General features: G+C 39.2%; 1 long non-coding RNA gene across 1 annotated transcript; it reads left to right on the forward strand.

Moving 5' to 3' along the window:
* The first annotated feature begins 1,851 nt into the window (after positions 1-1,851).
* On the forward strand, positions 1,852-27,524 carry LOC144376355 (uncharacterized). The gene is made up of 3 exons (XR_013436743.1): positions 1,852-4,277; positions 5,648-9,407; positions 26,810-27,524. It is a non-coding gene; the product is annotated as an uncharacterized LOC144376355 (long non-coding RNA).
* The last annotated feature ends 398 nt before the right edge of the window (positions 27,525-27,922 follow it).

Below are 27,922 nucleotides of genomic sequence, written 5' to 3' on the forward strand. Positions count from 1 at the left end.
TAACAAATCTGGAAGAATTTGATTTTTAAAGCCCATATTTTAAAGAATAATTTTTGCCTTTTTAAAATGTAATCCTTAAAATGCTCATGAGTTGCATTAATGAGAAAGAGTTACACATAAATAAAAATTAGAGAGTAGCTACCAAAGTCAAAGAAGAGGTGCTGAACTAAAAGAATTCAAGAAAACTGCAAGCTAAGGAGGAAGGAGACTGTCAAGCCATGGCACCTGACAGTGCCCCTGAAAGGAGGTTCCCAGCCTTTGGTCAGTTGAGAGAGAGAGAGCCCTCCTCCGGCAGGGGCTACAGGGGGAGCCTGAGAGCACGTGCCGGCCAGTATTGCTCACATCTGTTTGATTTGGCATTACTCACTGGCCAGCTGTTGGCATAGAACCAGAAGGGGCAGGTGGGAGTGTTGGGGAAGGGCGAAAGAAGGGGAGAGGGGATTATGCACAGTTGTTCCAAAAAGGAGAAAGAAGAGGAGGCCAGGAGGGAAGAGGGGAGAGAGGCCCCAAGGGTAGGCAGAGCAGGAAGCTCACAGGTTGCGGGCCTTGGTGCAAGCGCCCTCTGCAGCAGGTGAAGGCCCCGAGTCAGTGCAGAGGCAGCGGGAGGCTGCTGCAGAGACACAGGCACTGGGCCAGGTTGGACAAAGTGTCAAGGGGCTTCCTTTCCCTTTGGACCCACCTATCATCCCCCCACAGAGAGCCTCTGAAGGACTCCCAACTAGCCACAGTGTTGCTTCCCTCTTATTCCTACAAGATTAAACATCTTATTTCCTACCTCCAGTAATGGCTTTGCTTTGGTTTTTCTCTTTCTAAGCTCATGAAGATCTCTAAGCTCTTAGGATTCTCCCAGCTTTCTAGAGAGAATGTTGGAAAGAATTCTCCTGCCCACCTCACAGAGGCCCTAGGGGGAATAAGCAATATTCCTAAAGTCACCTGGCTCAACCAGTGGAAGAACAATTTGAGCAAGTGCTGACTCTTCCACCCAGCACCATTTGCTCTGCCAAAATTTGCTCTGGTCCAACATTTCCACCATGGGCCAAGACATTGTGAGTATGCTCACTAGGGAGAGCAGGATTTTGATGTCTCCTGAGTATGAAGCCTTACACAGCTCCGTGTTCCCCTTACTCAACAGAAACCACGATTGATCTTCTGGTAGCCCACTATCTGGGTGGGTTGTCACTTTCTAGGTCTCTGTCCCATCGTTGATTCCCAGAGGGAATTTATTCAAATCACCTCTGCTTGTTTGACAGTCTCACAAGTGCGTGGTCTTCTGAAAAGAGCTCTTTTCCTACTGCTGGCATCGCATGTGACAGAACTAGCAAGACTCCACCTTGAAGCTGAGATTGGTTTTAGTTCTGCCCAGGCAACTACAAGATCTGTTTTCTAGGACTTTCAATAACCATAGGGTCAATATGGAATGAGGATCATATGGCATGATCAACATTTTATCTTAAAAAAAATAAGAGAGAATTACATATTGGGTGCCCTGATGATATATAGGCTCAGCCTCTGAAGAGAGTCTGAGGTTTAAATGTTACCTCTGCCATGCAACAGCAGGGCAACCTTCCACCTCTAAGTTGAGGATACTAACCGAACCTACATCATAATGCTGTAACCAATGAAATCCCCATGTGATGTAATTGGCACTGATTTTGATGCCTAACACCAAATGAAAAGGGAGATTCGTCTTTCATAGACCAGGCATCTATAATCACAGCATCTGGGCTTCAACTTTCCTCTAGTTTTTCTTTTAATAATGTCCCAACTTTTCCCTTTGTGCCACTGCAATTCAAACCCAAAATATTAAGAATTAAGAAACATAATTAACTTCTTATGTTTAGGAAGAGAACTACAGAACATGAACTACCTCCAGAGAAGAAAAACCAGAGAGATTAAGCCTGATGTCTTAGCAACTTGTTACCATCCAGCTTCCCTCTCCAGCCAGCTTCACACTAAGTCCCCGAGGGCTTCCTGTTTCTTCATGGTGCTGGATCTGCTTGATCAACCTCCACCTGGGAAGTAGCCTTCCTCTGATTTTCTTTAACGTGATCTCCAGCCTTCCCTCCTCCCCTTCTTGTTCTCATTCTTTGGTTTTTAGCTCTCTCCAATTTCTGAGCACTTTGGTGCATCTCTCTTCCAATACCTAAGGCAGCTTGGTCTTCTACCCAGCTCTGCCTTCATTCAGCCTGCATACCTTACAAGGTACACAGCTGCCACCAGCCTCAGTTCTGACTCAGAATGATGTTTGGTCATAAGCAATGGATTAATTAGGTACAAGTGTGTATTTTCCCAAAGTAGATTTCATGGACTATGTGTTTTAAATCACTGTAGATACCATATTCATATAAAGCACAGAGAACCGGGCTCAATGGAGCACCCTTATAATCCCAGTGGCTCAGGAGGCTGAGGCAGGAGGATCTCGAGTTCGAAGTTAACTCAGCAACTCAGCGAGATCCTGTCTCTAAATAAAACACAAGAAAGGGCTGAGGATGCTGCTCAGTGGTTAAGCACCCCTGGTTTCAGTCCCCGTTACCAAAAATATATATTAATGATAACAAACAAACAAACAAAAAAAGGCACAGATCACCATAGTCATCCAGACAGTCATCCTACCTAGGTCTTTCCTAAGAAGTCCCAACAAGTCCCATCAAGGATATCCCAAGGATATCATTGATATCCTGACTGACCGATATCTTACTCCACTCCAGGCATGGTATCTGTGGCTTTGTCTTTAGTTGGAGGGCAAAGAGTCAGGGGAACCAACATCAAGTTCATCATTTTCTGACTTAAACTCTGCATTCAGTACCTTGTCTCATTCCTGATCCAGAATCCCTGATTTCATAATCTACCCAATGACCTCATTCCTACAAAGCTGTGGGTCCTCCCAGGAATGAAAATCTACTACCAGTCTGGCCCATCTAGGAAAATGACTCACACCAGGCTCCCCTTGACCTGATCGTAGAATGGATCAGACTCTGGGTCTGTATTCTCATTGTGATTTCTTATATGACCAATCACTTTTTCTTTCTTAATTTCATCTGTAAAACTGGAATAAAAAAATGCCAGTGTAGAGATGCTCTGAGAGTCACTGGTAACACAGTGTTTGTCACATCAGTGAACAATAGCTGTTGTCTTAGGATGACCATTAATTATAGCCAGGTTGATGCTGGTTTCCGCCTGCCCTGTCCCGGTTTGCTGTTGACACTTCCCACACCCACACACACACTTACCTATCTCCTCATCTGAGTTCCAACTCCTTCTGCTCCTCTAAGTGAGTTCCAGTGTGTGTGCCTATTTTGACTGCTGGCTGGTGGTGTGCTTTTGTGTCCTCACCAGAGCTGATCCTGGGCACCTTCTCCCAGTTCATTCAGTGCCATTATGTTGGTAGCTTGCAAACAGCCACAGTGGGAGTATTTTTACCACAGAACTCGGCAAACACTAAGAATTAGGGTTCTCTGTCCAGAGAATGGTTTGTTCAGCATTTCCAGGCACACAATCAAGGACTCTTCATTTTTGTTCTGTACTTCCTCTGGGCCTGATCATCTGACCCAAACTCTGAACAAAACTCTTTCCAGAGGAGAACTCAGAATTTGGTACATAAACTGGCCCTGCTTTTCAATGGGAATACAGCTAAATCCATGCCCAATCTACAGATCCGCACTCAGTTTAAGAATGAAAAGAAGGGTTGGGGATGAAGCTCAGTGGTAGAGCAAGTGCTTGGCATGCATAAGTCCCTGTGTTCAATCCCCAGCAATGGAGAAGGAAAAAAGAAAAAAAAAAAAAAACAGGAAGAAGCAATACGCCAGGAAACATAAAAGTCTCACGAATATATATTAACCTCAGGATTAACCTAGCACTAATGAGATCAGCTCAGCCCAGCCCAGGGTTCCCTCCTGCCAGCTCTCTCTTGGTAATGCAATCTCCAAGGCCAAGGCCCTCACCTGAGCTTTTGGATGGAAATCTCCCAGGCCCTCAAGGACATGCCCCCCCTTCCACTCCCAGAATGCCTCTGCTCTGGCTTGGAAACATCCTGAAGCAGAGTACACAAGAATGAAATCTTTACAGGCGGAAAAAGACGCCCTGATTTTCCTTCTTGGTTGGGAAGGTTCTGAGCTCCACACCTTTGCTGAGGTGGAAGCATTGTGACAGTTTGCACCCTGTATGTGATCCCAGGTGACCAGCACCAGAGCTTGCTGTGCTGAGGATACACGGAGTGTGTAATGCTTACTTGGTGCCGGCCATGCTTGCCTTTCTAATCCCCTTGAAGAAAGACTTTGGTAAGCAAATAAATAGGTGTGCATGGTGGGGTGGGAGGAGGGGTGTTCTTCCTCTGGAGGAAACTTATTCTCAGGGATTTTAGAGAACAAACCATCATCTGCTGTCACAAAAACCTGTCTGCAGTGTCTCGAGTATCCTTTTACCAGTCCTATGCATGAAAGGACTCCCCACAGACCAATCCAGGGATATTCCCCATCTTTCTGCCTGTTAAGCCTTAAATCCTGACCCCCTGCTCCACAGGACCCACAAGTTCTATTCATTTTTCTCTTTTCATAACTGCAGACCACCTCAGAATGCAAAGCCCTTCTCTCTGTCCCGATCCTCCCACATGCCCACCCCTTGACAGGCCTCCCCTAAAATTGGCACATGGGAAAAGTTTCCCCTTTAATTCTTTTTTTTTTTTTTTTTGCTAATCTCCACAGGGGTAAAAATAGAAGATGATGGATGTGGGGAAGGGACAAAAGTTCCAGGAGTCTCCCCAGCTTTCTCCTTACCCAGGTCTCTGGACATAAAATGTGAACTGCAAACCCCTCGTGTTAACAATCCTTTGCCTCCTATCTTATTCTCCCCTCCTGTCATCGGATTCCCCTAGTGTGCTCCTAATAATAAGGACAGAGGTAAAGCAATCTGGATTTAAGGAGGCACTTCACAGGCTGCAAATCACTCTCCCGTCCATCCCTTTGGTGAAGCTCAGACCCTCCCTGTGACTCGGGTGTTGAGTGGCCACCAATCTGTAAATGGGATGAGGAACAGGGGCTGGCAGAGTGCCTGGCAGAGACCTGCTCACAGCCCACTCCTTTTTTTTTTTTTTTAAATTGTGTTTTCACTCCAATTTTAAGAGGAAAAGCCACATAAGCCTTCCATCCTCCCCACCCCCACTTCACACTGGTAGCAGCTTTAGTTCTTGGCTGATGTCCAGACCCTCCCTCCCACAGTGATATGGTAAGATCAAGGCACCTCAGACTACCTCCAGATGACCCTGGCTGTGCCTCAAAGGTATAGGGTTGAGCTGAGTCTGGATCGAGATGAAACACTGCCATTCTCCCAGGACAGGCTTTTTATTTCTTGCTTTGTCTTCCAACCTCCTCCTCTACTTTCCCTCTTCCCAAGCCATCCAATGCACAGTCACCTCCAGACACAGGACTTCAGACTCCCTTAATTTCCCTTCTCACCTTCTAGTAAAATTTAACTCCAGAGCATTTAGATCCGTCAATGTAGAATACCTACCCTCTACTCTTTATTAGTATCAATAACAGGAATTGTTTGAGAATGTTTATCCATTGAAACTTTTTAATGATGATCTTTGTAATGAGATGTGATCACATTACAAAGATCTCATACTGATGACTTTTTTCTCCATATAAATCAGATGTCTTCTTCTTCAGCATGTGGATGTCAGATGAGACGGCATACAAGACCAGCAGACTGCTCAGTGCCAAACTAAAGGAGTCCTCTTACTAACCAATTGGATAGAAGATTAATTTATCTGTTCAACGCCACTTCCTAACCATTTAACCTGAACTCCTGGAGTACCTGACATCCAGCATCCCATTCCTGTTACGTGTATATTATCCACCCCTTCTCATCGGACTGGGAGGCCTTTCAGAAAAATGGGACCTAAGTTTGCCACTGCCCTGTGAAATGCTCACTGCACTTCTTGAGCCTCAAAGAGGAGGATAGAGAGAGCACCCTATATCCACTGATTACATTCTTCTCATCGAATTCAGCCAAAATGGCTTAAGCACCGAACATGCGTGTTAGCAGAGGAGCTCAGAGAAGGAGGGATCGAGGATTATTTAAGGATCATTGTTGAAGCTGGATGAGGATCCATGGAAGTTTATCAGATAATTTGGTCTACTTCTATAAATACTGGAAAATGCTCCGACTAAGAAGAATATGAAGAAATAGAAGGAAACTGAGCAGGCTTCACATAGCAAGTAGCAGCTGCGCAAAACCAAAGCCCGGGTAGGATTTCAACGAGCCGACACTGGGTCAGGGGCCAGGCCAGGCAGGGAACATCACGAGCCAAGGCACAGAGACTGGAAAATACAAAGTGTTCATGAAGAATTGGGAGTAGTCAGGTGTCGCTGTAGTAGAGGGGGCAAGAGGGGGACAGGGGGAGATGGGCTAGAAAGGTATCCTGGGGTCAGAGCTGGGCCCTAGAGTGGCCCCATGAGGAGCTGAGCTTATTCAGTTCATGGGGGAAAGTGACCTCACTGGTTAAGCTTGAGTTGGCCCTACCCCTTCAGTCAGTCTGGGTGCAGGCCCAGAAGCAGGGCATGTGGCAGAACCTGGCAGAGGAGGATGCTGGCAGTACTGGCAGGCTTGTTTCTTCACCAGGAAACAAGGTTTCCTGTAACTCAGACCCATGAATCAGCATTTCCTCTGTCAATAATACACAGCAAGAAATGCACCAGAGCCTGGGCGAATGGAAGAAAGGAAGGAATATTCCATGACATAGCTGGCCTCTGCTCTCCTTTCCCCTCATGAAACACTCCTGATAAGCTCCAAAGAGCACTCAGGTTTCATAAGATAAGTTTCTCAGAGGACGTCCCAGTATCTCGCAGGGATTAAGGCCTACAGAATGCTGGCCTCTCTTGTATACTGTGTATTTCTGTCACCGTGAGGAAAGTAGAATCACTTTCTGAATTCTTTCACCGTGTGAGAATCAGACATTAATAACAGTGTTCCTTCCTGACAGAGATTTGAGTGATTTGCCTTTGAGTTTTCACACTTACATATCCAATGTTTTATTTAATTCTCATGATAATCCTGTGAGGAACACGGGGAACATTATATCCATTTAATAAACACAGGTTTCAAAACAGGAAGACGAAATGCTTCTTCCCTGTCAGAGGTATTTCGAAGAAGCCAGAACTGACCCCAGCTCTTCAAACTGCAGTCCAGAAATCTTTTCAAAGCTATAGACTTTGAAAAGCATAGATATTTAATATATTTATCTTCAAATATATTGAACAATATTAATAAATCAGTAAAACAAGATATTTAATTTATAGGACTCTGATATGTATTATACGTGCATATACCTTACCTAGCCCCAGAAAGAATTTTATTCACTGTCCTAGTTCATTCATTCATTTATCAAAAATGTATTAACTGCCTACCATACACCAGGCTCTGTTCTAGATACATTCAGTGGTGAATGAAACAGATAAAAAGTCCTGCCTTCATATTCTCGTTGAGGTGCTCAGACAATAAATAGGGGGAAAGAGTAAAATAGAGATTGTGTTAGAGAGTTGCATGTGCTTTGAAAAAATAGAGAAACGGATAAGAGTATTGAAGGGGTGCAATTTACATAGGATGTTCCAGGACAACTTGATTTAAAATGTGACATATGGAGAGAGAAACTATGTGGCTAAAAAGGATGGGGGTAGTCAGCAGAAGAAACAGCATAGGCAAAGGCCTAGAACTGGAACTTTCTGGCAAGTTCAAGGAACAGTAGTCAGGTATGGTTGAAATATAAAAAAATGAAGTCACCATATTCTCTATTCTCCCCCGCCCCACACACACACACTTCCTCTCTCTACCTCTTCCCTGTCTCTCCCTCTTTCTCTTGTCTAGGTTTTCAATAATGGTCCAGGATTAAAAGCTGCAAGCCAATTCCCATGGCCCCTGGTTGCAGAAGCTATGCAGGGCAAGGTCAAGCAGAGGAGCAACTTAGTGCCTGGGCTTGGGCCCTGGCCCCACACCTCCATCAAATTCTTATTTAATGGGACCACAAGAACACATTGACCTCCTCTTGCCTGGGCAATAGGCTGAAAGCAGAACCAATCCTTCTTGATTCCCCCTATTCTAGGCCTTCCCAGGGATGCTCATCTTCCAATACAGCCTGTTCCTAAGCATCAGGGTAAGAAACCCCAGGAGAAGGAGGAAAAGGATGACATCAAAGCTATCATCTCTGCAAAACCTCACTCCCCAATTCAGGGGACTGAGGGAGTGTGGGTGTGGGTGTGGGTGTGGGCATGCACATGGACATGAAGGAAGAGAAAAGAAAAAGAGCCAACCTGCCTTCCCTGCGGAATCCTGGCATCGCCTCCCTTCTTATTCCTTCTCTTATTAATCCTATAGGCTTAACGGGAAAGCTCATATCTAATTCATGCCCCTTCTGTCTCCACTTTGCCTCCTTCACATCTTGGAGGTTTTTTGAAAATTCCTTTGTGTAGCTTCAGCAAACTTTGACACTACCACCAATGAGAAGGCGGTTCAGTCCCTCCAAGTCTTTGATGAATGTCTCTTTGCTTTGCCTGCAGAAGTCACTAAAATAGATAAGAACAGCACAGTACTCCAGGTCGACAGTGGACACTAGGTGGAGAAGTCCCTCACCTCATTTATCAGAGCAAATGAGCAAAGAAGAGAGATACTGTCATCCAAAGCCTATTAAACTCCAATCAGCCACAGGTATCTGGACCCAAGTGGAGGAGTAAAAGTCACTCAAACAGCTCTTGCACTTCTTTCTCTCCTCGGGGCCTTTCTCCATCACTGCCTCGGCAGGAGCACTTGCCCAGATCTGTCGTCACCATCCTCGTTTGAGTCTCTTCGGAACTACTATTTAAATCAAAACTTCTCATTTTGAGGTCATTTTCATAGATTTATATGTGGTTGCAAGAAATAATACAAAGAGATCCCTTGTAGCCTTTACCAAATTTCTCCCGATGTTAACATCTTACAAAACTGTAAACAATATATTGTCAATAATGTAATCAGGATGAGAAGATCTCCATCACCAGGAGCCTCCAGTGGGACCCCCTTGTGGCCACATCCACTTATCTCCTGTCCCTTACCCTCCTTTATCCTGGCAACCACTATTCTGCACTTCCTATAATTTCAGCGATTCAAAAATATAAGTGGAATTATATCAGAAAAAAATTGGGGAATTGGCTTTTTCCCATCAGGATAAAGTTTCATCTAGGATATGTATCAATAGGTGGTTCCTTTTTATTGCTGAGTACTATTTCATGAATGAAAGTACCACAGTTTATTCACCCCTTGAAGACACCTGAGTTGTTTTCAGTTTTGGGCTACTGTGAATTTCCTGACACCATATGAGGCTGCTATGAACATTCGTGTTGTCTGGAATAAATGCTCAGGGGTACATGCTTGCATGTAAGGTAGGTGCATATTTCCTTCTTCTACTTTTGCTTTTAAAGATACTGTCACACCGTGTTCCAGGGAGGCTGCACTATTTACATCTCATCAGCAATGTAAGACTGATTCAGTTTCTCTGCATATATGGCAGCACATGGGGTTGCCACTTTTTTTCAGCCATTCTGATAGGTATGTATAGAGTGATATCTCACATTTTTAATTTACATTTCTCTAACCATTGATGATGTTGAACATTTTTCCCATGTGTTTATTTGCCATCCACACATAACTTTTTGTGGAATTTCTGTTCCATGTCTTTTGTTGATTTCAAATTGGATTATTTGCTTTTTAAGTGTTGAGTTTTAAATGTTCTCCATATATTATAGACATGAGTTCCTTGTTAGATATGTGATTTGCAAATGTTTTCTTCCCATTCATTTAAGTTTTGTATTTTAATCTTGCCTTTCACCAAGAACTTTTTTTTAATTTTAAAAGCATGATATAGTTCTTATTTATCATTTTTCAGTGGATTATGCTTTGGGTGGCAAATGGAAGAACAATTTGCTTAACCTTAGTTCCTGAAGATTTCCTCCCTATAATTATTTCTGGAAGTGTTTTCATTTTTTATTTTATATTTAAGTTCTTTGTCCATTTTGAGTCAATTTTTGTATAACGTATAAAACTTAGATGGAGGTTTTGGTACTTATGTGTTTGGTTTTTGCTTATGAACGTCCAGTTACTCCAGAACCAAAGGCTATCTTTATCCCATTGAATTGTGTTTGCTACTTTGTAAAGAATAGATAGGCATATATGTTTGAGTTTCTGTGCTTTCTATTCTGTTCCGTTAACTTATATGTGTATCTCTCTACAAATACTACACAGTCTAGATTATTATGGCTATATTATGGACTCAGGCGGACAGGTTCCTCCTACTTGATTCTTCTTTTTCAAAATTCTAGCTCTTCAAGTTTCATTGTGTTCCCATACAAATTTTAGAATTATTTTGTTTGATACTTACTAAAAATAATTGCATATAATTGGATCTTGAGAGAATATATCAGTTTGGGGAAAATTGATATCTTCAACATAGTGGTGGGCAGAATAATGGCACTTCAAAAATTTCCACAGCCTTTTCCCTGGAACCAGAGACTATGGGTTTATAGGGTGAAAGAGACTATAGACAGGGAATATTATTCTCTTCTCACAGCAATCAGAAAAAAATCCTGACCTGCCAATACCTTGATTTGAGCCCTGTCATACTCAATACCAGACTCAATACCAGAAATTAAATTGATTTGTGTGTGTTTATTTTGAATACTGAAAACTTGCTGCACTCAATTATTAGTTTTAAGAGGTTATTTGGTAGATTACTGGTAATTTTCTATATAGCAAGCATATTGTCTACAATCAAGGCAATTTTATTTGCCACTTTTTCATCTTTTTGCCTTACATTCCCTTTTCTTCCCTAATTGCACTGGCTAGAACTCCTAATTCCGTGTCAATTAGAATGGTGACAGTGAACATTCTTGCAACCTTCCTGATCTTAGGAAGAAAGGACTCAGTCTTTCATGATTAAACATAATCTTAGCTGTAGGGTTTTTGTAAAAATACTGTTTATCAAGTTGAGAGTTCTCTTAAAGTCTTAGGTTTCCTGAGAATTTTTATCATGAATGAATGTTGAATTTTGTCCAGTGCTTTTTCTACATTCACCCATGTGAGTATGTGTTTTTCTTCCTTATACTGTTACTATAGTGAATTAACACTGATTTTTTAAAATCAGCACACGAATATTAAGCTAGCCTTGCATCCTTAAAATAAAATCTATTTGGTCATTGTGCAGAATTTCATTTATAATTGCTGAATTATATTCTTCTATTTGGTTACATTCTGGTTTTTAAGTGTTTTGCATCTATCTGTATGAGGAATATTTACAGTTTTCTTTACTTGTACTCTCTTTATCTGGTTTTAGAATCAGGGCAGTATTACTTTCATAAAATGAACTGGGTATTGTTCCCAAACCTCTTCTATTTTGTAGGGGATATATAGTCTTGATGTTAATTCTTCTTTAAATGTTTGGTAGAATTCTTCAGTGAATTCTTTCAGGGGAGCTTTTAAATTATTAATTCAATTTCCTTAATGATTATAGGGCTCTTCAAATTACCTATTTTACTTTGAGTAAGTTGCTGTAGTTTATGTTTTTTGAGGGGTTGATAAATTTCATCCAAGCTGACAAATTTTTGTGTTTACAGTTATACATAGTGTCCCTTTATTATCCTTTAAATAATGGAGGGTCTGTAGTGATATTGTTGGCTTCATTTTTGATATTGATCAGTTGTTTGTCCTTCTCCTTTTATCATCTTGATAGAAATTGGTTAATTATTTTGACCTTTTTAAAGAAGCATTTCCTTGTTGCATTGATTTTTTTTCTATTGTGTTTTGGTTTTCTTTGTAACCAGTTTCTGTTATCTTTTTTGTTTCTTTCCTTTAGCTTACTTTGAAATTGTTTTTACTTTTCTGTGTTTTATTTGTTTTTTGATGTAGGAACTTACAAGATTAACAGGAGATTTTTTACTAATGTAAGCATTTAGTACTGTAAATCACCCCCTGCATCTTGCTATGTCCCACAAGATTGAAATGTTTACTCAATTTCATGCAGTTCACTGCATTTCACTCACTTCAGTGAATTTATTCATTCACTTCAGTTTGATCTCCCTTTAGACTTATTCCTTGACCCATGGATTATTTAAATTATATTGTTTGGTTTCTTAATGTTTGAAGATTTTCCTATTGTCCTTCTGTTACTAATTTCTAGTTTAATTTCATTGTGGTCAGAGAATACAACCTATATAATTTCAACTATTTAATTTTTTTTTTTTTGTACTAGGGATTGAACCAGGGGAATTTAACCACTGAGCCATATCTTCACCTCTTTTTATTTTTTATTTCAAGACAGGGTCTCACTAAATTTCTTAGAGCCTCACCAAGTTGCTGATGCTGGCCTTGAACTTGTGATCTTCCTGTTTCAGCCTTTGAAACTTCTGGGATTACCATGCATCACTGCATCTGGCCAACTATGTTAATTTTTGAGGTTAGCTTTATGGCCCAGGATATGGTCAATCTTGACTTATATTCTGTGGTGCTTGAAGAGAATATGTATGTAGTTTTTGTTGGGTATAGTATTCAATAAATGTGAATTGTATTCTGTTGATTGGTGATGAGATTGAGTCCCTCCATACTTTATTTTCTGTCTAGTTTAAATTGTATGTAAAAAAGTACATCTACAAATATAAATATAGATTTGTCTATTTCTTCTATCAGTTCTATCAGTTCTTATTCAGCATAATTTGCATCATTGTTTTGTAGTAAATTCACACTTTGAATTGCTTTATTTTTTTGATAGTTACCCCTTGTTATGGTTTGGATTTGAGGTGTCACCCAAAAGTCATGTGTGAGACAATGCAAAAGGGTTTAGGGGAGAAGTGATCAGGTTATGAGAGCCTTAAGAAAATCAGTGAATTAATCCCTTTATGGGATTAGCTGAGTGGGATTGAAAACAGGTAGGGTGTATGGCTGGAGCCTTTGGGGTATATATTTTATATTAAAGAGAGAGTAAAGTCTGCTTCCTTCTGCCACACTCTTCCCCATGATGTCCTGCCTCACCTCGAGCCCCAGGGAATAGAGCTGGCTATCTATGGACTGAGACCTCTGAAGCTGTGAGTCCCCCAAATAAACTTTTCCTCTTCTAAAATTGTTCTTGTCAAGACTTTCAGTCACAGCAAAAAAAAAAAAAAAAAAAAAGGCTGACTAATAAAATATTCCTTTATCATGATATAATGTCCTTCACTGTTTTGGTAATTTTCTTTGCTCTGAAATCTATTTTATTGGATATTAAGATAGCCATTTGTGCTTTCTTTATATGCATCTGCAAGATGAGCCTTTTTCTATCCCTTTACTTTCAAATCCTTATATTTGAGGTGAATTTCTTTCAGACAGCGTATGTAGAGTCATATTTTTAAATCTATTTTGTCAATCTCTTTTAATTGGTATATTTAGATTATTAATATTTAATGTAATTTTGATATGCTAGGATTTGTCTGACATTTTCTTATTTCTTGATTTCCTTTTTCTTTTTGGTTTGTTTGTGCTTGGGTTTTTTTTTTTTTTTTTACTATTTTTTTTCCTTTCAAAAATACTACTTGAACATTTTGAAGAATTTCATTTAAATTTATCTATAGTGTTCTTGAATGTATCACTTTGAAAGTTTTTTAGTTGTTTGTTGTAGGAATTATATTACATATACCTGTCACAATCGACTGGTATCATCATATTACCAATTTGTGTGAAATACAGAAAACTTACCTACCTTTTCTTTTCTTTATCCTCCCCCATTTTAATATAATTGCCTTAGATGTATTCTCTTCATATGTGCAGGATCAAATTAGAAAGTGTTGTGCTTTGTTACAACCATCAAGCACAATCTAGAAGACACAAAAGTAAAAGGAAAGATATTTTTGTTTTTTCCTATTTTTGCTTAATGTGTTTTTTTTTCTTCCATCTCCATTTTGCAATTTCTTCATTTATCCTTCCTTTCTATTTACAGAATATCTCTTGGAAATTCTTGTAAGGGTAGCCTGGCCTGCTGGTGACAACCCCTCTTGGTTTCCTACATCTGAGAATGTCCCAATCTCCCTTCACTTCTGAGGATAGTTAACTGGATATACGATTCTCGATTGATTCTTAGTTCTTTGCTGTCAGAACTTGAAAAACATTGTGCCATTTTCTTCTGGCCTACATGGTTTCTGGTGAGAAATCTGCTGTAATTTATACTATTCTTTTTCTATAGGAAGGATATCATTTCTTTCTGGTGGCTTTCAAATGATTTTGTCTCTAGTTGTTAGGAATTTGGCTATGATATGTCATGTCATGAATTTCTTTGAGTTTATCCTGTGTGAGATTTACTCAGGTTTGTGGCTCTGTCTTACCAAGCTTGGAAAGTTTTCAGCTAAAAGTTTTTGACACTGTTCTGTTAGAAAAAAAGGTGAACCTCATTATTTCCAGATAGAAGTAAGAAATCCAGGTTCTACACTCAGTTTTTGTTGACAGTTGAAGGGTGACTTCTCAGTATTACTGGGCAGGAGTGGGAGTTCTTGCTCGCCAGTAGGCCTACACAAATACCTCCTGTCTAGTAGGATGGGAACATTTCATTGCTTGCGCCCATTGCTAATAGGAAAATATGGCCTTATTACCACATAGTGATAAAATTCTGACTCTCTTGTGGAGTGGGGTATAAGTGCTTCATTACTTCAAGGTAGAAATGGAATTCCATGCTGTCCACATGGTCTTCACTTATCATAGCTGCAGGGAAGCATGCTTCATTACAACCCTGCAGAAATGAAAATACCAGCCCCCTCTTCAACTTTCTCTGACACCATGCCAGTAAATGGAAAGATCTGGGGGCACATAATGACACCATGCAGAGAGTAGAAGTCTGGACTTTGTAGTTGACTTTTGCTGTCATGTGCAGGGAAAGGTTTGTGTATTTTGTAGTGTTTAGCTGAGATAGAATGGTTGCAACCTAAAAGTTTTCTGTTTGGACTTGCTACTCATTTCCTGACCTTCTGGTAAGATTTTCATTGTTGTTGTTGTTTTGTTTGCTTGTCTGTCCATCTGTACACATACACATTTCTAGTTGTTACCATTCTTCTAAGGGAGGTCTACTGAGAAAAAAAATGAGAGCATTCTTAATTAATTGTTACTTGTGTCGTGAGATTAGGGACCTAGCTAGTCTTCCCCCTTCCCTTGACCTGTCAAAATATCCTTATATTTGTCTTATACCTGATATCCAGGGGTTTAAGTTATACTTGGCAGGAAGAATAGAGAAAACTGTGTATATTTCATCTTTATAGAAGCATAAGTTTCCACTGAACTTTTGAAATGGTATTATGACCAAACTTCTTACCCCAGGTGTCCTCTACCTTGCAGATAAAATAGTATTCCACTTTAAAATACTGAAAGACCACATTATTTTCTTTTCTGTAGCATTCTTGTGAGGTTTGACCGATGCTAGAATAATATGAAATACATCTGCCTGGTATTTAATGTCTCCACTATCTAACTGTAACTCTCCTCTTCATTTTCTTTCTCCTCCTTTCCACAGAACCCTGGAGTCTCAGTGAACTGCACTTGTTCCTTTCTAGAATGCTCTGGAAACTCTCTGGGCTTTCCTGCTACCTCATTTTGCTTTTGTCATTTTTATACCTGGAATACCCCCATAATTTCATTTTTTTTTCTTTCCATCCAAGAACCACTCAAATACTGCAACCTATCTTTTCTCCTTCTCCTTGAACTCTCCTGACCTCTATTATCTGTAGCACTTCTGTGGTGTGGGCTGCATACTGTGTGTGTGTAGAAGTTATTTATGAACAGAAATTTATCTACACAACTAGGTTATGAGCTCCTTGACGAATAAAGCCCAGGATGATTCTTCTCGGCCTCCTCAATAGACCCTGGTGCAGGAAATGATACACAATATGTGCATAAAAAAAACATGTAAAGAATTCATTCACATGATTCCTACATGATAGTCCATCCAAAAGAGTCTCTTTGACTGCCCATCTTTAGGTATTTCCTGAAATACCATTTTTCAGGACTTTCCATTTGAAGTCAAATTCTGCGAGTGGAATTTGACTGAGCATCTAAAGAGATCTGGATCCTTGAGTAGTTGAAGGGAAACACCACTCTCAGCACTAAGCCAGATCTCAAGGGAAAGTCTTTCTTTGGCTTTCAAAGTCATGAAGATTGTCTCAGAAAACTACGGATTAATTATGCAGAGATGGGACACAGCCAGAGAAGCAAAAATCCACTGATTTACAGAAATAACACCTTTTCTCACCATCTAAATTAGTAGTTCAGAGTCTCCTAAATGGAGATATATTAAGGAAGCAGAATGCAAAAGTGATCTCTATCTATTCCCAGCTCAGCAGGCATCGGTATCTAACAACATCATTAAGGTTGTCTTTGCATAGACAGGCCCAGGCAGGGAACGGCTACTCTCCAGGGACTCTTTCCACCATCACAGAACAGGAAAAAGTAAAGTGGCAAGCAAAGGGAGCAGAGGTGAAGACAAGAAATAGTGAGGAGGAAGGGGCAGGCTTTCCATTCTGACCTTCAAGAGCCACTTCCTGGTGATTCCAATGTCCTCTCTTTAGCTGATTCTCTTTTCTTCCCACCATTACTGCTTCTGTATTCTTTTATATGGTTTTCCAGCCTGCTTGCTTCCCTGAATCAACTCACCTTAAACACACACACCAAAGTGATTTCCCCTAAAACTCGATTAGGATTATACCATCTTCACTTTCAAATAAACTTCATCATTTCAGTCTTACAACTGTCGTGTCCACATCTCTACACCAGGTGTTCAAGAGTCTCTGTGTGCTATAACTTTACCTTACACCAGTCCAGTTACACCCAAGCAGGCAAAAGCAGAGTAGAAAGAATGCAGAATATAAATCAGATGAGGTCAAATCTAGCTCACTCTCATAATAGCTGCATGATTTCAGGTACCTTACTCAACTTTGATATAGCCTCAGTTTCCTTTTTTCAAAAAAAAAAGTTGAAAAATAATAATAACTCAAAGGGTGGATGTGAGGAATAAATGATGTAGTAAGTAAATCATGTAGCACATAATAGGTGCTCAATAAATGGTAGCTATTTTTACTATGCTGAATCACACTGAACAATTTTCTCTATTCCCAAAGCACCACCAAGTCTTTTCTCAGGCTCAGTAGCCCTGGCAAGGTTGCAGTGTGGCCTTGAAAAAGGAACAGATTATGCCAAGAGGAGAGGGGACTACCTAAGGATGAAGGGTGGTGGTGAGGAGCACCCACATAAGGATGAAGTAAATAGAACTCTGAGAGGCGCAGTTGTGAGAGGAGTGCTACAAACTCAGAGTGGCCAGGCAGAGTTTGGTAGTTTCAGTGTCTGATATTCTTTCCTGAGCCTCAGAGCAAGCCCAGGCCTGTCCTTCCACAACTAAGAAGAACATTCTCCCACCTCTTCATGCAGATGAACTGTCTGCTTCTCTAGTAGACAGATGTATTCAAATGCCACAGGCAGCATAGAGGAGAGGTTGGCAAGTAGTCAACTCAGTTTGGGGTTTAAATCTGAAGTATATTCACTATGGTTTTCACAGCTATCATACCTGGTGTGCATGTGTGTTGTTAGAAGGGGCTCAGAGAAATTGTGTCGGGAGACCCACTTCAAAAGTACATTTATTATTATCTCCGCTGTTCAAGCCACACAAAATAAATGTCTGGCATTTCCAGAAATTGCTATCGATTCAGCAGCAGATTTTACAAGGCCGATCAATAACAGTTTCCTCCTTCCCCTTCTCCCCAAGTGTATATTTATTTGTGATCAAGCTTTCTGTTCCTCCTGTGCTTTCTAGTGCTTATAATTGGTCCAAAATAAATGGATGATTTCATCTTTTTCCAGGAAAAAAGAGAGAGTAGAAAACCTGCTATTAAAAATATCTCCCTCCCCCATGAAAAAGCAAAGGTGTGTGTGTGTGTGTGTGTGTGTGTGTGTGTGTGTGTGTAAGAGAATGAGATAGATGATAGGTAGGTAGCTAGGCAGGTAGGTAGGTAGATAGATAGAGGATATATAGAGAGAGACTGAAGTCAAGCTGTTTTCCAGGGTCAGAGCCTCAGTTCATACAGGGCCATATCTCTGTGCTCTTGTTTCCCTATACCAACATCATTCTGCAATAGATTAAGAACCCAAAAAATCATACAGATTAACAGAGGCTCAAACCAGAATAGAATTTCAAATTTCACCAGTCCAACCCCCTGAGAAGCTCAAAAAGGAAATGCAGATCTAAACCCAGGTCTCTTGCCTCTCTGACCAAGACATCCCCTTGATGTCCCATACACCCATCAATGTGACTAACTACATTCCTGTCACCAGAGAAAACAGATCCTCATAAGCAATTGTCATGAGGAAATCCACTGTGGCAGGCAAAGGGGATGTGGGACTTTTCCCCATGGCAACTCACCATGCAAACAACTACTCACTTGTTCCCTGGCCTTTGGAGTCAGAACAGGAGCTGGACTTGTCTCTTAGGGTCTATTGACTGCCTGCCTCATCACCTCTGCCTCCTTCTCACTGGCTAGACATGGCCCTGATCCACATTCAAAGCAGAATGTCACTGGTTAGCAAATAATGTGGGAGCATTTGGGAGTTAAGCCCAGCCCGAGCTGCTGGTCATTGTAGGTTGAATTGTGTTCTCCTAAAAAAAATATACTAAAATCTAACCCTTAGTGCCTCAGAATGTGGCCTTATTTGGGGATAGAATCAATACTGAGTTATCAACTTAACTAGAGTGGCCTCTCATCTGATATATGGTATCTTTATAAAAAGGAAAGATTTGAACACTGAGAGAGAAACATACAGAAAATACTTCACGTGAACATAAAGGCAGAGATCAGAGAGATCTTTCAAGCTGAGGGACATCAAAGATTGTCATCAAACCACTACAAGCTAGGGAAAAAAACCTGGAACCAATTATCCCCTTCAGAGCTCTTTGAAGGACCCAACCCTGCTAACACTTCAATTTCATGCTTCTGGCCTCCAGAACTATGAGATGACACATTTATGGTGCTTAGTAGCAACATCCCTAGTTGACCAATGTTAAGGGGGCCTGGACTAAAGAATCTAGAGCTGAAAGTCAGAAAAATGTTATAACTAGACTTGAGGCTTAGAAATCACCTTTTTTTTTTTTTTTTTTTTTGCAGTGCAGGAAGTTGAACTCAGGGCATTACTCATGCTTGGCCAGTGCTTTACCACTGAGCCACATCCACAGCCCTGAAATCACCTTTCTTAAACCTGCCCCCCCCCAAAAAAAATGTAGCATCAAGAGACAGAGTATAGAGGAACAAGGAGACATATACCCTGACTTTCCAGACAAAACAAACTTTTTGCAACTGATGGTGCAATTTATTCTGTGATAGGGTAGAAAACTTATGAGCCCTTGGACAAAAATAATCCTCTGGGTTTGTAGATAAAGAGGAAGACTACATTTCCCACTGTCCTTTGCAATCAGAGTGGAGCATATGACTAATTCTAGCCAATAGGCATAGATTGAAGTGGTGTAAGTGGAAGCATAGAAAAGTGGATGTGAATTTTCCATATTCTGTCTTCTCCAGTCATGGAGACCCTAGAAGTCAAGTTATAACAGTGAGGTGCAAATTAAAGTACACTGGATCTTTACGTCACTGATTGAAAGGAAGATGACCTGAGAGAACTATCTGGCTCCCAATGAAGTTTTTAGAAGAAAGAAATAGATATCTATGAGACTTGGGGAGAACAATCTAACCTGACATTTTATCCTAACTCAACTGATGAGGGTCCCTCACTCCTGTGATCCATATTTGGCAATTTTAATATCCAGAAGCAACTAACCCATTTGGAAAACAATAACTTGGGATTTTCTCTGGCTCTTGATTGCTTCACTCCATTGGTGGCACATCCTACCACAACTCTGTCCATGTGATCTCCCATGAAATCACAGACTCTGGACCTCAAGATAAAGGAAATGTCTCCTCAAAATTCCTAACAGGGTCTCCAGGGATAGCTTGAACCCTTATTAGGAAAGCAGTTATTTCTACCACAACTATGATTATTAGAAATGTGTTTCTTTAGACTATCTAAAATCAGACTTTTTGCTATTTCTACCCACTGACCTTCGCAATTCTACCCTCCAAAGTTCTGGAATAATAAAGACAAGTCCATACTTATTGTAAACTTCTTTCCTCCTGGCTAATGTTTTAATCAAAGAAGATTTCTTTCTGGTAGCTTTGTGAATCAAGCTACCACAAATAAGTCAAATCTCAACAGTATGTAGGCCAAAGCTTTGTACCAATTATTTTGTTTTGTTAGGATTTTATAATTTTTTAAAAAAATTTTTTTTCAAATAAATGTAAGTCCACCAGGGTTCTACTATTCTTTCAGTCACAGAAAGATTTGCATGATAGCAATATTTGTTTTATTGAGATTTAACCTCTCCATTGAGCTGCTAAGTGCCTGAGCATGAATGTGGGAAATGGCTTTCTATCACCATAACCTCAGGAAAAAAAAAATGTTAGAGAAATGCAGGCAAATAGATTATGATTGCATCGGACAGCCCTTTTCATAAGCTAATGGGCTGTCTAACCTTTTCATGATGGCTGTCCCCCATAGGGTCTCATAAGTAGATTGCCAAGGAGTTTGTTGAATTGGGCAAATTGATACACTGAGCTTGTTTGACTTTCCATCTCTTTATGAATGATTGTTAGGTACTTTAACAATACACGAATGTGCTTAGAACACCTAATGGGGCATTAGTTAAGGAAAATAAGTAATTCCATTGAGAACTGTAGTGTTAACACAGACAAAATCTATTCTCTTCCCTTTGAATAGTGGATTTCCTTCATGTTTTAAGTGAAAATTTTTAAACATGTGCACACATGTGAGACTTCTACACCCTCCAACTCATGTTTGAATCATGGAGATTCCTGGAGGAGAGATAATACACAATTTTACTTGAAGAATGAAAGGACTTTTACTTGAAGGACTAAAGGTTAAAATAAAAAAACTGTAATATTTTATATTTAAATTAGAATATCTCATATTAGCATGGCTGGGGAAACACATAAATTGAGAAAATCTCTGAAAGACAATTTGACAGATATTATCAAGCCTTTCCAGTTTACATACCCTTTGACACAGATCCAATGATTTGGCTTCTAGGAATTTATTCAAAGGAGAAAATAATGGGTGTACATAGAGATTAATTTATAAAGATGTTTATAATAGCAGCATACAGGAAAAAGAAAAACTGCCAACAAAAGGAAATTGGCTTAAAAAATGATACATTCTCTATACCATGTTATATGTACTTTATAAATTGTGTTATGAAGAATTAATGTTAAGTTTAAAAAGTAAGTTTCAAAATAGCATTTTCAGAATGTCAATTTTGTAAACACCCATACAAACAGATTAAAGACATCGAAATGTTACAGTGCTTATACTTTAAGGTTAGAAAATGGGTGATTTTATTTCTGTAAATCTTTGAAATTTTTTTAAATGTTTCACAGTGAACACAATATATTTGTTATATAAAAATATTACAATGGAATTTCATCCTCTATCTAAAAGATTCTAATTTCTCAAGGTGTTTTTGTTGCTAGAAAATCAGGGACATCTTTCCCAATGGCTTAAATGACAATACTAAGTAAATCCAGCCTTTTTTAAAACTATTACAGAGCCATTTTTAATCAAGCTTAAAAATTAACAGACAGTTCCATAATTAGCAAAGATAACCAATTCAGTTCCACTTGAAATAAAGACATGCATGCAGGTTTTAAAGCTGAGAAAGAAATATTGGTATCACTACTCAAGAGCTTTTGATATGGAGTCCGAAAGGTTACAGTCAAGTTCTGACATTAACTGTCAGATGCATTGAGTAAATCTCTCCGTTTTTTCAGACTGGAATTGTATAGGTACATAGATCTCTTTAAACATAAATGATATGAAAATCAATGCATAATTACCTAAAATACCATCAAGGAAGTCACACATTATATATTGCATAGCTCTGAGTCATCTCTACCCTAGAATTGTAATAACCAATAACCAGTACTGGTTGTAATAACATAAAGTAACTTAATTCCTTTTCTTTTCTTGGCTCTTTGTTGTGTGTGTGAAAAAAAAAAACATGTACTCATGCACAAAATTATCATAAATGTACAGCTTATTGCAAATGAAACCCATGTAAGCCCCACTGACACTAAGAAATGGAACACAGCCAGACCCCAGAAGGCCTGCATGTGCCCTTTCCCAACGAGACCTCCTTTCTCTCTTACCATCTTTCTTTTTTTCCAAGTTTTTTTTTATTGGTGAATTATAGTTGTACATAACAGTGGGATTTGTTGTTACATATTTATGCATACACATAATATAACAATAGAATTTGGCCAGGATCACTCCCCCACCCCAGTCTCCCCTCCTCTCGCCCAACGGTTCTTTTCCTCTAGGCATCACCATTCTCTTGACACTATTGTGATTGTTTCCTTGACTTGTTTTATAGTTTACCACCCAAATATGCATTTCTGAACAATACAGCTTACTTGTATTTATGTTTGAATCTCATATAAACGGAATCATATAGAAAAAACTGTCATGATTATGGATGTAAAAAAAACACTTTGTAATTCCAAACAACACCACAATCCCAATGACTCAGGAGACTGAGGCAGGAGATCACCAGTTTCAGGCCAGTCTGGACAATTTAGCGAGATCCCATATCAAAATAAAAAATAACAAAGCTCTGAGGGTAGTGTTCAGTGGCAGTGTGCCCCAGTTTTGCCATGCCTACTACCACAAAACAAAACAAAAAATTTTTTTCGTAAACACAAGTAAATACCATTATTCATATTATAATCCTATTATATGGGTATGTAGATTCTGAATTTCAATCCTTCAAAGCAAGTAGCTGATTTCACAATTTTGATGTTGAGTTAATTTCCATTCAGGTCTGGACCATCTCATGCTTCTAGGTGGTCAGCACAATTTTATGTTCAGGGGTCCTCTGGAGATCTGTGTTTGAGACTTCTTGTGTCACCTGGATGGAAAAATACTTGCCTGAGGCCAAAGGGGTCCAGAAATACCTGCTTTGTTCAACAACTAGCAGGCTTCTCTCTGTTGAGTGAGTTCCCCAGCTATGATCAAGGCTCTAAAGTCACATCTGGTTAATCATTGGCTAGAAATCAATACACAGAGAGTGATGGTTTCTGATAAGAAATTATAATAAGCAAATTCAAGTTCAAAAGACTGGCTGTCATTTTGATCACTTTTGCTAAAAAAAAAAAAAAAAGGTTTTAAGCCCCCATTTGTTGGAAAATAATATAACCCCACTCATGCTACTAACTAAATACAGAACTACTTTTTTCTTTTTTATTTAAATAGGTCTCTTTCCCCTCTCTGGTCAATTCACTGTGTTCCTAGGTTCTGCTTTACAAATGCCACCTAAAATTTTTTTCAATTCTAAGAAAATGCATCAATTTTATTCTGGTTTCACAAGGCCTCAGGGTTCAGTTACCCTTTGTCCCAGTTCTGGAATAATTCTGCTGGTCTTTGATGTTTGCGGCTACCATGTGAACCGATCCATGGGGCTCCCAGTGCCCAAGGCGCAGTGTCACTGTGGGTTTCCCAGCTGGCATGTGGCCAGTGCTTACCATTCCTCCAGTGCAACCAACCATGCTTGTGCACATGAGCACATGCGTGTGTGAATGGGTGGGTGTGTTCAAGCGTGTGTCAGCATACTCCCTGGCTCATTTGGGGACTATAGCAATAATAGGAATAATGCCTTTCATGTGTAAATGTTGGGTAAATAAATGAACAAATGAGCAATGCTTCACCTGGCTCCTACCCCAACATTCCTTCTCTTCTCACAACTGAGGCCATTTGAATTCCACCTTCAGGCTCATTACTGTGCCATTCCTAGGACCAATACAGGACTTAGTTAAGTAGAATTTCAGAGGTTTAGATCTAGAGTCTCCAAAAAAACAGAATTTAGTGTACCTCCATTATGAGGCTCTTGCTATCTGTACTACCTAAGAGACTGGCTGTATCCTTCTAGGTTAGTTAGCTTTTCATTGCTGTGACCAAAAAACCTAACAAGAACAATGTAAAGGAGGAAAAAATTATTTTGGCCAACAGTTTCAGAGGTTCATTCCATAGTCAGTCAACTCTATCATTCTGGGTCCAAGGTGAGGCAGAATATCATGGTGGAAGGACATGGATAAGGAGTGCTGCTCACCTCATGGTAGCCAGGTAGCAGAGAGAGAGAGAGATCAAGGTGCCAGGGATAAAATATAAATCCCAAGGTATGCCTGCAGTGATCCAATTCCTCTAGCCATGCCCCATCTTCCCATAGTTACCACCCAGTAATCCATGCAAATTGCTGAGAGCCATAACTAAGTAAGAATGACGAATGGCAATTTCCTTGTCAGCCTACCCCATGTTGCTTAGAGGGAGGACTCTCCATTGTGGAAATGGGCTTGCCTTGGACCCAGGTCATTTGCAGTGACATTGCATGAAAGGTGACCTTGCTCAAGGACCACAGGGGATCTGGGTTTAGGGCAGATCAGGGTTTAGGGGTTTAGGGCAGTTCCAGGTTTAAGGTGGACCCTGCTGGGAATAGGGCGTATCCTGCTGCCTCAGGGGCTGCCTGCTCCTTGAGTTCCCCTTGAGTTCTCACGGGATTCAGAGAGTATTTTGGGATGCAGAGCCCAGTGGAAGTGTGGATTTTCCCCAGAATGTGCATATAGAGTACTGGTGAAAGTTGGGAATAAAGAGTTGCTGTTGGAATCTACAAGTTTTTGTGGTGGCTCATGATTTTGTGCCCAGCCAGACTGCGGCAGCAAATTATTATTTCATCAAGTGGATTAATCCACTGATAGGGCCCAGATCTCATAATCTAATCATTTTTACTTCGACATTAACACAGGAGCTTTTAAGAAATAACTCATATTCATACATAATGTTTAATCCAAGTAGTTAGGATCCTGCTTATTGCCCAAATCAATATGTGACATTATCTCATCATTGAAAGATTTTCCACTGGAACCACTATCTTTCCCTGGTTCTTCCTGATCTTGACCATCTGTCATTGATTACCATACTCTTCACATGCATCATCTAGAATTCTTCACCCCACTTGCAGCTAGGTCTGCCCCTAGATCACCAGGATGGGTATCTTACTCTCAAGTTCAATTCTTCACCTCTACTCTTCCCACACCGTTGTCTACTTCAACTTTTAAAGTAAAGACAGCAATATGTTTTTAAAAATAGAAAACATTCAAAATGAGTAAATAACTTAAAAAATAAATTTTGTTAAAATAAGTATAAATGGATAGACATACCATATTTATGGATTAGAAGACTTGGGCTAGTTAAGATGGCAATTATTTACAAATTGACATATAGAATTAATGAGATTCTAATCAAAATCCTCAAACTATATGAAGTTGATTATGAAGTTTTTATGGAAAGGCAAAGAAACTAAAATAGTCAAAACAAATTTGTAGAAGAATAAAGGTTAAAGATTCATCCTACCTGGTTCAAGACCTACTCTAAAGTATGAAGACTGTGTAGTATTGGCAAATAGATAAACACTGAAATCACTGGAACTGAATAGAGAGCTCAGAAGTAGATTCACATATGCCGGGTCAATTGATTTTTTTTTTTTTTAACAGAGATACAAAAGCAACTCTTTATTTTCAAAGAAATGTAGTGGGGCCATTGGATAGCTATATGAAAATATATGAGTCACTTCAACCTAAGCCTCACATTAAAAAATTAACTCAAAATAGGTCATTGAGCCAGGTACAATGATGCACACCTGTAATACCAGCAGCTTGAGAAGCTGAGCCAGGATGTGAGTTCAAAGCCAGCCTCAGCAACTTAGCTGGATCCTAAGCAACCTAGCAAGACCCTGACTCTAATATATATATATATATTTTTCATTGATTTAAATGTAATATGAAACGTTTTAAAACTTTTGGATGAAGAAATAAGATAAATTTTTATATCCTAGGTTTAGGCAAAGATTTCTTAGATATAAGACTAAAGACACAATGCATAAAAGACAAAAATAATCAATCAAATTTCATCAAAATTAAAATTATTTTCTTTATGAAAGATACTATTAAGAGAATGAAACTATAAGTTAAAGATCAGGAGAATATAGTGGCAAATGAGATATCAGACAACTTTCTTATGTGTAGAACATATAAAGATCTCTCAAAACTTAACAGTTAGGAAAAAAATTAATTTTTTAAAAATGTACAAAGACATGGGCTGAGGATATAGCTCAGTTGGTAGAGTGCTTGCCTCACATGCACAAGGCCCTGGGTTCAATCCCCAGCACCACGTGCCCACGTGCACATGCGCGCGCGTGCACACACACACACACACACACACACACACACACACAAAACGTACAAAGACATGAATGAACACTTGATTATAGAGGATCTACAGATGGAAAAAAAAAGTATAACAATAGATGTTCAATATCATTAATCTCTAGGAAATGAAATTGAAAAACACAATGAGATCCCACTACATACATATTTGATTGGTTAAAATAAAATTATTTTAAAATATTGACAATATTGAATGCTGGCAAGAATACAGAGCAACTGGCACTCTCTCCTGCATTGCTGGTAGGAAAACAAGAAGGAAAAATATTCTGCAAAATAGTCTGATAGATTCTTATATAGTGAAACATACACTTTCCATTCGACCCACATATCTATTATAAATGTTGATAATAGTTCTGTTTATAGTACCCCCAAAGTGAAACATCTCAAATTTTCTTCTACAGAGAATGATTGAACAGCCACGGTGCAGCCATATGATGGGATATATCTATTGGACCTGTTACTGGACCTTTCTCAAGGACACAAAGCTGCGTGAAAGAAGTTAGCTTTTAAAAGTTATATATTGTATGTTCCCTCTTATATGACATTCTAGAAAGGGCAAAACAATAGCAACAGAGAGCTTATCAGGACTGATTTGGACTAGGAGTAGAAAGACAATTACATCACCTCTGGTTTTTTAGTTTTTTGGTGATGGAACTGTCTCAGTGTTGTGGTGGTTGCAGGAATACATGCATTTCTAAAATTACTGTACAGTATAGCAATTTTTTTAAAAAAAGAGAGTGAGAGAGAAAGAGAGAGAGAGAATTTTTTTAAATATTTATTTTTTAGTTTTCGGCGAATACAACATCTTTGTTTGTATGTGGTGCTGAGGATCGAACCCGGACTGCACGCATGCCAGGTGAGCGCGCTACCGCTTGAGCCACATCCTCAGCCCCAATATAGCAATTTAAAAACTGAAAAGTAAAAAAAAAAATCTTAGCATACAGTACCCCAATATTTTTCCATATGGATAAATGTAAATAGAATCATTCTATATTATGTAATAATATATAACCCATTTTAATTTAACATGTTTTAAATATCTTTCAATGTAATTAAACATACATCTACATATCAAGTTTTAATGTTTGGCTTGTTATAATACATAGATGTAACACATTATATAAGGACTCCCATGTTATTGGATATTTGGTTGTTTCAGATTTTTCAATATTAATAATGATGTGATAATCATTCTTATAGTTAATTATCTGCACAAATCTTTAATTAACCTTTTAAAATGTTTAGAAGTAGACTTGCTAGAACAAAGATATAAATAGTTTTAAAGGTCTTTGACATGTTTGTCTAAATGTCCCTCAGAAAAGTGGTACCCAAATTTCATTCCCAGAAGACACAAAGAATAGCCATTTCATGCAAATTATAACTACATTGAGAGTTCACCTTACTCTAGCCAGAATGGAAATTATCAAAAATACAAGAAACAATAAATATTGGTGAAGATGAGAGGGAAAGGTACAATCATACCTTGTTGATAAGACTGCAAATTCGTACAATCA

This window comes from Ictidomys tridecemlineatus, chromosome 3 (genome assembly GCF_052094955.1).
Source record: "Ictidomys tridecemlineatus isolate mIctTri1 chromosome 3, mIctTri1.hap1, whole genome shotgun sequence".
Classification (NCBI taxonomy): domain Eukaryota; kingdom Metazoa; phylum Chordata; class Mammalia; order Rodentia; family Sciuridae; genus Ictidomys; species Ictidomys tridecemlineatus.